General features: G+C 55.3%; 1 long non-coding RNA gene across 1 annotated transcript; it reads right to left on the reverse strand.

Annotated features, from left to right (window-relative positions):
• Window positions 1-4872: 4872 nt before the first annotated feature.
• LOC140421073 (uncharacterized) lies at window positions 4873-9333 on the reverse strand. Its single transcript, XR_011947651.1, has 3 exons — window positions 9280-9333; window positions 5048-5198; window positions 4873-4941 (listed from the first exon to the last, which is right to left on the reverse strand). It is a non-coding gene; the product is annotated as an uncharacterized lncRNA (long non-coding RNA).
• Window positions 9334-9455: the final 122 nt, after the last annotated feature.

Raw genomic sequence — 9455 nt, forward strand, 5'->3', positions numbered from 1 at the left:
CAGAATGTTTGAGGCCTTCCGCGACAATGGGATTTGCAGGAATCTGCCATGAGTAGTGAATGACCAAAGTGACATTATCACCTGTTTTATGTTTAAAGCTCTGTTGCTTATTGTGCTTGGTTTACTCCAAAGAGGTGGACCAATACAATCTCCCACTGCATGTTGGCAGCAGAAATATCACGTTTGAACACACTGCTGAAGTCCCCTGGTGGTGCTAGGCAGCTAAAGCTTCCATGCATGCTGTTTAGCATAGTCATTAACCGATCTAAAATTAGCCCTCCGAGCCATGACCAACCTGGCAACGCCTTGATTGCTGCCATACCAATGAGTCCTGCAAAGGTACAGATCTTGTCAATGAAACAACGATGCCAAGCGTGTGTATAACCTGAGGGAGGGAGAAGTATGAACATACAATACGACGAGGGCACAGTTAAAAGTAAATAGCTTCAAGGCTGCGTCAAGAGGCACACAAATAATTTTTAATGTGGACTAATAAGCAGTCCATTGCCAAGAGAAATTAAATGCCCAAAGGGGTGACTTCTGGTGTTAATATAGAGATTTTCAAATATTGCCAAAATTCATGTGTGTTTATTGCATGATATTCATTTTGCTATATTATTTTGGATTATGGATGTGGTCAGAAGATGCCAGCATCATAGGATTAGCCAACTCTGGCTGGGCGTCTTCCAGGATACATAGTCACAAAAGAAAGGATATACTTGCATCAGAGGCAGTTCAGAGAAGGGTGACTAGGCCGAATTCGAATGAAGGGTTGTCTTAGGAGGAAAGGTTGAGCAGATTGGGCCAAGTTATTGGAGTTTAGGAGAATGAGTGGTGAAACATAAGGGGCAGGATTATCGCTCGAGCGTAATGAGGCCGGTGAATAGTGGGAGAGGCCAAAAACAAGATCCGCACTGGGCGGCAAACAGTTTGCGATGCACCCGGCCCGCCACCGTAGGCAAAATTATCACCACTTAAGCTCCGTTTCTATTCAATAAACACGAGCCACCCAATCCCGTCATTCAGCGATTGGTCTCCCCAGCAAGTGGTCACGCGGGTGCCGATTAAAAACATGAACTGGGCGGAAGGGCTTCAGTGGGGAGCTGAGGAGATGAGTAGCCATCTTTGCTCACAGGCAAAAAGCCCAGGGGTGCTGGGTTTGCCACCCCTGGGCTGGGCGGAGGTTAGGGGACCCTCCGCAAGGGTGGTAGCCATGGGAGGGTGGGTACGGGTTAGGCGCTGGGGGGGGGGGGGGCAACCTGGGGGCACCGGTCGCAGCACCACCATGCCAACCCCTGGATCATGTCTTCCCGTTCCAGGGACAACCCTAGTCCCTGCCCGTCTGCCCCACCGATGACCCCCAACCCTCATAGATTGCTGAGGCCTCTGGCTGCACGTCTGAAGGCTATTGCTGATCGGGAATTGGAAATCGTGGTTAAGTGGCCACTTCACACATGCCAAGTGGATTTCCGTGGTTGGGCGGTCCATGTAGCACGTTGGAGTCATTACCTAGCATCCCAATCACACCTTGATGCCTGGACACTGTGCCTGAACACTGAGGGAGGCAACACCACACACGCAACATCTGAACACCCAGGGGATGGGACACAGCTCCGGGGACATGTCCACGGCTGAAGGGTGGGTGGGTGCCACGGGGAGGAGGAGAGATGCCTGGAGAGATGGGCAAAGGGTCCGGGGGGGGGGGGGGAGGGTCAGCCCGCATTGTGGTCTTAAGTGACAGAGGCATCATAATGGTTGTGCAAAAAGCAGTTTAATGTGCTCTACAATATCCCACTCCCGGTGGTGCAGCCCATCTGAACACCCAATATCCCCCCCCCTCCCCACCCCCTACTGAGCCCAGGCAGCCCCTGCATCATCTGGCTCTGCCAGCCCTGGTGGTTTGCCACGGTCCACACCATGATGCCGACCTATCAGCGATGCTCCTCAGTGACTGGAACACATTCCTCAGTGACTGGGCCATGCTCTGCAGTGCCTCAGCCATGCCCACCTGCGACACGGACAAGCTCCGCAGCGCCTTGGCCATGCCCATCTGGGAGCGGGATATGTCCCGCAGAACCTCATCACGGTCGGCCTGGTACTGGGTGACATTCCCCCAGTGAGGCAGACATTCTGCCATGACTCAGCCATGGCCATCACCGACTGTGCGACGCCTTGGACACCTTCACTCATGGTGCCGACATTGTGTACCAGGCTCTCCACCGCGGTCGCCATCCCCTAGCAGTGTTGGCCTCGGTGCCACTCATTGCCGGGCGCCACCTCCTGAGTCCCTAGCCTCTGGGACTCCTCCAAGTGCCTATGGATCTGCTGGAGGGATGCTGAAATCTCTCTCTGAACGTCCCAGCCCCTCCCTATAGTCTCCATCAGCTCCGGGTAACTCTGTTCCACATGCTCAGCATCAGGCTGGGACCCAGCTGGATCCTGGCATCCAGCAGCCCTCCGACTGCTGTCTCGCCTGGGGGTTCCTGCCTCCACCTGATGTGCATCGTTAGCAGTGTGGTGCTCACCAGATTGTGCCACAGAAGCCTGCCCACTAGGTGTGTGTATATGCGCTGGTGGAGGGTGGGGATGAGAGCTGTGCCGCGACTGTCGTGTTGGGTGTTCCGATGCACAAATGATCCAACACGGCTGTAGATGGTACAACTCTGTTTTATTGTCTTAACAACGACAACTACTAACTGCTGGCTTTGGTACGTGCTTCACCAGCTAACCTGTGGACCCAGCCCCAGCACTATCTTAGTGAGGCACTCAGCACATGGTCTATGTCTGAGTGGCACGCTGTGAGCTCCGTGCTCTGAGCTATCTCCTGGTAGAATGAGCAGGAACTGTGGTGTTCCCTGTTTTATAGTGTGTGTACTCTCACTGGTGACTGGCTGTGATGTTATGTGTGTGCTGGTTGGTCCAACTGCCTGTCCATCAGTGTGTGTGTGATTGCACCATGATATGCTGATGTGGACATCATGACATCCCTCCCTTTCACAAGGGTATGTGCCTACATGCTAATAAATAGAAATGTGCACTGAGTGCATCTGAGTATGTGTGTGCAATATTTACAACATGTACAGGAGGCTAAACTATATACAGAGGAAGGTGTCAGGTGCAACAGAGCAACGAGGTTGTACCAATAACAGAACAAATGCAATCAGCAAACGATGAGAGAAAACTTCTGGAACAATGAACGACAAGAAAAGAAACTCATTAACAGTACTGTAAAACAATTCAAAGAGTCCAATGTGCTAACTGGCTCATAAGTCAAGTCTCTCAGGTGGGCGCCGAATTCGGGTTGACCGTTAGGGTAGCACACCACTCATGGCCCGGATCAATGCTGTGCACTGGCAGCGGCTGGTGGTTCCCACTTGGGGACATCTGATTCTTGTGGATTACCGCAACGCGGAAGGGCTCCCTGTCTTCGGTATCGCTGGTCTGCATACTATCAGGATATGACTCAGTGTATGGGGGCTGAATGGCCCGCACGTCCCTGCGAGGCTGGCGGAATTGTTGGGAGTTGGCAGGTTGAGCTGCTCGACAGCAGGCAGCGTAATGGCCCATCCTGCCACAGCGGAGGCATTGTCGCGCTTTGGCCGGACATTGCCGCTTTAAGTGGGCGGAGCCACAGTTGCCGCACGTTGTGACATCATGGCGTTCGTTGCGCCACCGCGCATGTGCGGTGCGGTCCTGCGTAGAGCTCGCCTGCGCATCACGTCCCTCTGCGTCAACGTCCCCTCTTTTGCCGTGTACAAGCGCGAGAGGCCTCGGAAAGCGCGCAAAATGGCCGCCCTCGTCCGGGCCGGGGGCCGGGAGGAACTCGATCGACTGGACCCGCTCCGCCTTGTAGGACCCATGCCGTGCTGTGCCGTTTCGGCCGCCTGGATTTGAGAGTACCGGCTGGTCACGTTCTCATGGAGGGTGCAGGTCTCGATGGCAGTCGCTAGGGTGAGGCGCTTTATTTTGAAGAGCTGCTGGCGTAGGGTGTCCGAGACGACCCCAAAAACTATCTGATCCCGTATCATGGAGTCGGAGGTGGCCTCATAGCCGCAGGACTGCGGGAGGATACGGAGCTGTGTCAAGTAAGATTGGAAAGGCTCATCCTTACCCTGCAGGCGCTGCTGGAAGAGGTACCTCTCGAAGCTCTCATTGACTTCCACGCGGAAGTGTTCCTTGAACTTCAGAAGCACCGTCTTATATTTTGTCTTGTCCTCGCCTTCTGCGAATGCCAGGGAGTTGTAGATGTGGATGGCGTGTTGCCCCGCCGTGGAGAGGAGGAGGGCGATCTTCCTGGTGTCTGTTGCATTCTCCCTGTCTGTGGCTTCTACGAAGAGCTGGAAGCGCTGTTTAAACAACTTCCAGTTGACGCCAAGATTTCCAGCGATTCGGAGCGGCTGCGGCGGGCTGATGTTTTCCATGGAGCAGGATGGCGGATTTCTGAAAGGATGCAGGTAGGTCTCACAGTCGCTGGTTAGCGTCCACTACTGGTATCATGTCGTGTTGGGTGTTCCGATGCACAAATGATCCAACACGGCTGTAGATGGTACAACTCTGTTTTATTGTCTTAACAACGACAACTACTAACTGCTGGCTTGAGTACGTGCTTCACCAGCTAACCTGTGGACCCAGCCCTAGCACTATCTTAGTGAGGCACTCAGCACATGGTCTATGTCTGAGTGGCACGCTGTGAGCTCTGTGCTCTGAGCTATCTCCTGGTAGAATGAGCGGGAACTGGTGATTGGCTGCGATGTTATGTGTGTGCTGGTTGGTCCAACTGCCTGGCCATCAGTGTGTGTGTGTGATTGCACCATGATATGCTGATGTGGATATCATGACAGCGACTATTACAGTTGCAGCCTTGAAGCTTACCTCAGAGGTGTTGTCCTTGGAGTCATGAGAGCGTGCCGTTCGGATGGGCCGGCTCAGTCGCTGGAGAACCTATGGGTGAATGGACATGTGGTCAGTGGAAGGGATGGGTCAGTCAGTAAGGTAATCACTACTCATGTTTGACAGGTCCCCCGGGTGGGGCCCAGTGGTTCCTCACCTCTGTCGCGTCCACCATCCTCAGTATGGGTGACCGATCTGCCCTCGGCCACCCCAGTCACTTCCAGGGCACGCTCCTCGAAGGAGGTAAGGATTCTGATGTTCGGCACCCCACTGCCAGTCTGGGCCCTCTCTCGGCGATTGTGGAAGAGCTGTGAGGAGACACAGAGAGGGCATCATTAGCCACGAGCGTGGTTCTCAGTGGTGGGAGAGGGGTGTGTGAAGGAGGGATTGGGGGAATTGAAGGGGGGAAGGAGAGGAGGAAGGGTTGGGGGAGTTGAAGGAGGAGGGGGGTGGACGCCCCTGTTGGGGGGGGGGGGGGGGGGGGGGGCGGCGGCGAGATGTCTCGGTGGCAGAGGAGGGGAGCGGTGGGCATTGGTGTCTACTCACCCGTGCTGCCCAGTGTAGGTCATTGACCTTCTTCCGACACTGGAGGCTGGTCCTCCTGCTCACACTGCCCGAGCTGACAGCTGCTGCCGCCTCATCCCAGGTGGCACTGGCTGCCTTGTGGCTCCCTTCCAGGACCTTTGCGTGAATAGGACATCCCTCCTGGTCTCCACCGCGTCCAGAAGCATCCCCAGATCAGCATCCCCGAATCTTGGGGTGGTCTCCTGGGCGCCAATATTGCGAGCTGGCTGGGGTTGGCTGAGCAAGTGCAGCCTAAGTGCTGCTCGACCTTGTTAGTGGGCGGCTGGCGATTGCGGTGCCGGCGAATCGGCTGGCGAGCCGTCATTTGCGGCGAGAAGCCCCTGAGGCCTCGTTAAGGGGACCAATTAACATTGAATTGCATTGCCGGCCTTGCTGGGCCGAGCACCGGGAAGCTCGCAGTAATTCCCACTCGTTATCACACTTAGAAATGTTTCTGGAGAATCGCGCCCGAAGTGTTGCCGCCCAGGCAGGATTCGTGGACTTTCACGACAGCAAAACTGCCACTCAACCTGGATCGATTCAGCGGCTGTGGAGGGACCAATATCGGCACCGCGTGGAACACAATCGATTCCAATGAAAAACAGTGCGGGATTTGCCGAGTCCATGATTGACACTCGGGAGGCTTATAAGCTGCAGCTGCATATACACATTACACTCCCCACCCACACTCACCCCAGCCTACAAGATGGCACTGGTTGTGCTGGAGCGTGCCCATACAGCTGATGGGTTGGCTGGAGCCAGAGGTGGGTGGATGGGCGGGACACCTATATGACCCGTTGGCCTAAGTTCCCAGTGGGCTGTTAGCGGTGTGCGCAGCTGCATGGCTGCCTTGCCGGCTGCGGCAATGGTGTTCCATGCCCGTCCACCCCAACCCCACAACTCCCCTCTGGCCACCACCTGCTAGATGCCGTGGATGGAAGACCGGACACCCTGTTCCCCCAAGGTGGGCAGAGGACCAGCAACAGGGCCGCCAATGCCACCTGGGAGACAGTGGCAGCAGCCATCAGTTCTGACAACGTGACCACGAGGACCGCCGTACAATGTCGGAAGAAGACCAACGGCCTCCACCGGGCTGCAAGGGACATTCAGGAGGGGATGTCAGCGACACTTCGGTGAGCGCATTGCCGATTGGAGGAGTCTCAAAGGCTACGGGCACAGGACATGGTGCTGGCGATGCGTGGCATCGAGGCCAACACTGCTAGGATTGCAACCTGCAGCATGAGGTCTGCATCAAAAATAGTGGTGTCCAAGGCATGGCTCAGTCTGTGTCGACCATGGCTGAGAGCCTCAACATCATGGACCAGACATGTTCCAGGTGCAGATGGACATTGCCGACGCTCTCCAGAGCATGTCCCAGTCACTGAGAAGCATCGCCGAGGGCATCAAGGCATGGTGCAGACAACAGGGATGCGCCAGCACCAGCAGATCGATGACGCAGAGGCCCCTGGAGCTCACTCCAGCTGCCCGTCCATTCTAGGGCGACCCCCAGGATCGTTTGGGCACCGTCTGGGAGGTTAGGGCGGTCTTCACCTCAGCTGGAGTTATGGGGGGGGGGGGTCATGGGTAGAGTGCCCATTCAAAGAGTTGGTGCAGACTCGATGGGCCATATGGCCTCCTTCTGCACTGTAGGGATTCTATGATTCTGTGAAATCGAAACCCATTTCTCCCGTACCATTCTTTGAACCATGCATTCAACTGTGTGATCTTATTTCCTCCATGCCAATTTGCTTCTGGCTCAACTAGTAACCCAGAGGTTATTATCTTTGTGATTCTGCTTTTTAATTTAGCCGCTAGTTACTCATACTCCCTCAGCAGAACCTCTTTCTTCGCTCTACCTATGTCATTGGTACCTAAGTGAATGGCCACAACTGGCTACTTCCCCTCCCACTGCATGGTAGCACAGTGGGTAGCACAGTTGCTTCACAGCGCCAGGGTTCCAGGTTCGATTCCCGGATTGGGTCACTGTCTGTGTGGAGTCTGCACGTTCTCCCTGTGTCTGCGTGGGTTTCGTCCGGGTGCTCCGGTTTCCTCCCACAAGCCCTGAAAGATAAGGAGGGGGATTCTCTGACCCCCCCACCAGGTCGGAGAATCGCCGGGGGTCGGCGTGAATCCCGCCCCCGCCGGCCTCCGAATTCTCCCACCCCACAAAAACCGGCGTGGTGGGAGTCGCTCCGCCCGCCTCGGAGAATGGCGGGGTCCAGCGCGACTCAATGGGCCCCGGGGTTGCCTGAATTCTCCGGCCCGCAATGGGCTGAAGTCCCGCCCGCCTGTAGCCGATCCCTCCAGCGTAAATTGGAGTTGGTCCCTTACCGGCGGGACCTGGCGGCGCGGGCCGCCTCCGGGGTTATTGGGGGGTCGCGGAGGGATCTGGCCCCGGGAGGTGGCCTGGCCCGCGGCCGGGGCCCACCGATCCGCAGGCGTGCCTGTGCCGTGGGGGCACTCTATTCCTTCCGCACCGGAGGCCGTGATCATCCGCCATTCCTGGTGCGGAAGTGACTCCATGTGCGCATGTGCGGGGATGACGTCAGCACACTCCCGCGCATGCACGGACAGCGGAGTCCCTTCAGCCCCGGCTGGCGGGGCGCCAAAGGCCTTCCACGCCGGCCGACGGGGCGTAAACCGCTCCGGCGCCAGCCTAGCCCCTGAAGGTGTGGAGGATTCCGGACATTTGGGGCGGCCCGACGCCGGAGTGATTCCCGCCACTCCACTGCGCCGTTTCTGCCCGCCCTGCCGATTCCCGGAGAATCCCGCCCATGCTGTTTGGAAATTTGGACATTCTGAATACTCCCTCCTGTACCCGAACAGGCGCCAGAGTGTGGCAACTAGGGGATTTTCACAGTAACTTCATTGCAGTGTTAATGTAAGCCTACTTGTGATAATAAAGATTATTATTAATATTATTATTATTAATTTCCTCTCCAGCCTGGAGGGGATGCCCTTCACCCTGGCACTACAAAGGCAACACCACCAGCAGGACTCACCCTCTCATCTACAGAGAACAGTATCTATCCCCTAACTGTACAGTTTCCCACTACTACTACATTCCTGTTTACTCCCCCTCACTTGAGCGGCGGTGCAGTCTATTTCCTCATCCCCCCTCCAGTCCCGGCTGCAGGAATTTCAAACCTGTTGGACAATTGCAAGTGGCGACGCTCTTGCAGGGCTATCGTCTGTATCCTCAACTCATAGTCACACCTTACTGTCCCTGACCAAGAACCAAACTTCAAATACCTAGTCTAAGGTCACGGCTGGGACCATGAGTGAACCGCGCTGTCGGGGACCATGAGTGAACCGCGCCGTCGGGAACTCAGCCTATCGGGGGCGGAGCATCAGGCGAGGGTCTTCCGGTGACGCGCAGAGGCCGTCCCAACGCCATGAGGTGCGTGCCGTGATGATGCAGTTTCGGAGGGGGCAGAGCATACGAAACCTGTGTCAAACAGGCGCCGGCCCATTTTCAAAAGGTATTCTCCGCCCGATCGGCGATTACGAAATCGGCATCGGGGAATGGAGAATCCCGCCCCTATTTATACTAACTGAAATTCCAGAGGCCAGAGTCAGACCATGTTGGCTAGGGAACCAGTTCTACCAAGCCACCAAATTAACTCACTGCGTAGGAAACCTGTTTATCCCCTAGGCGGAAAGAAACTACAATTTAATGTTAAAGTTAAGTTAAACGCTAAATGCAGACTTGACTATATTTTAGAAAGAGGTCAACCCTTAAATTTTCCGACTCAACAAATTCCCCAAGTTAAACAAGTAATCTGTCCAGCAGTAATCCGTCGAGCTGGACTTCATGCTACTTACCTGCCTGCTCTTGCTCTTCTGTCAATCCTAGTCTTTTCTGAATCTGGCTCTTGTTCTTTCTGTTCCTCTGAATCAGCATGCAGGATAGACAATATGAGAGCAAGTGATAAAAAAAGGTTATCTCCTCCATCAACATACCAAAAAAAATCAAACAGGAGAAAAGTGATCCACCTGCA

Source organism: Scyliorhinus torazame, chromosome 1 (assembly GCF_047496885.1).
Source record: "Scyliorhinus torazame isolate Kashiwa2021f chromosome 1, sScyTor2.1, whole genome shotgun sequence".
NCBI lineage: Eukaryota > Metazoa > Chordata > Chondrichthyes > Carcharhiniformes > Scyliorhinidae > Scyliorhinus > Scyliorhinus torazame.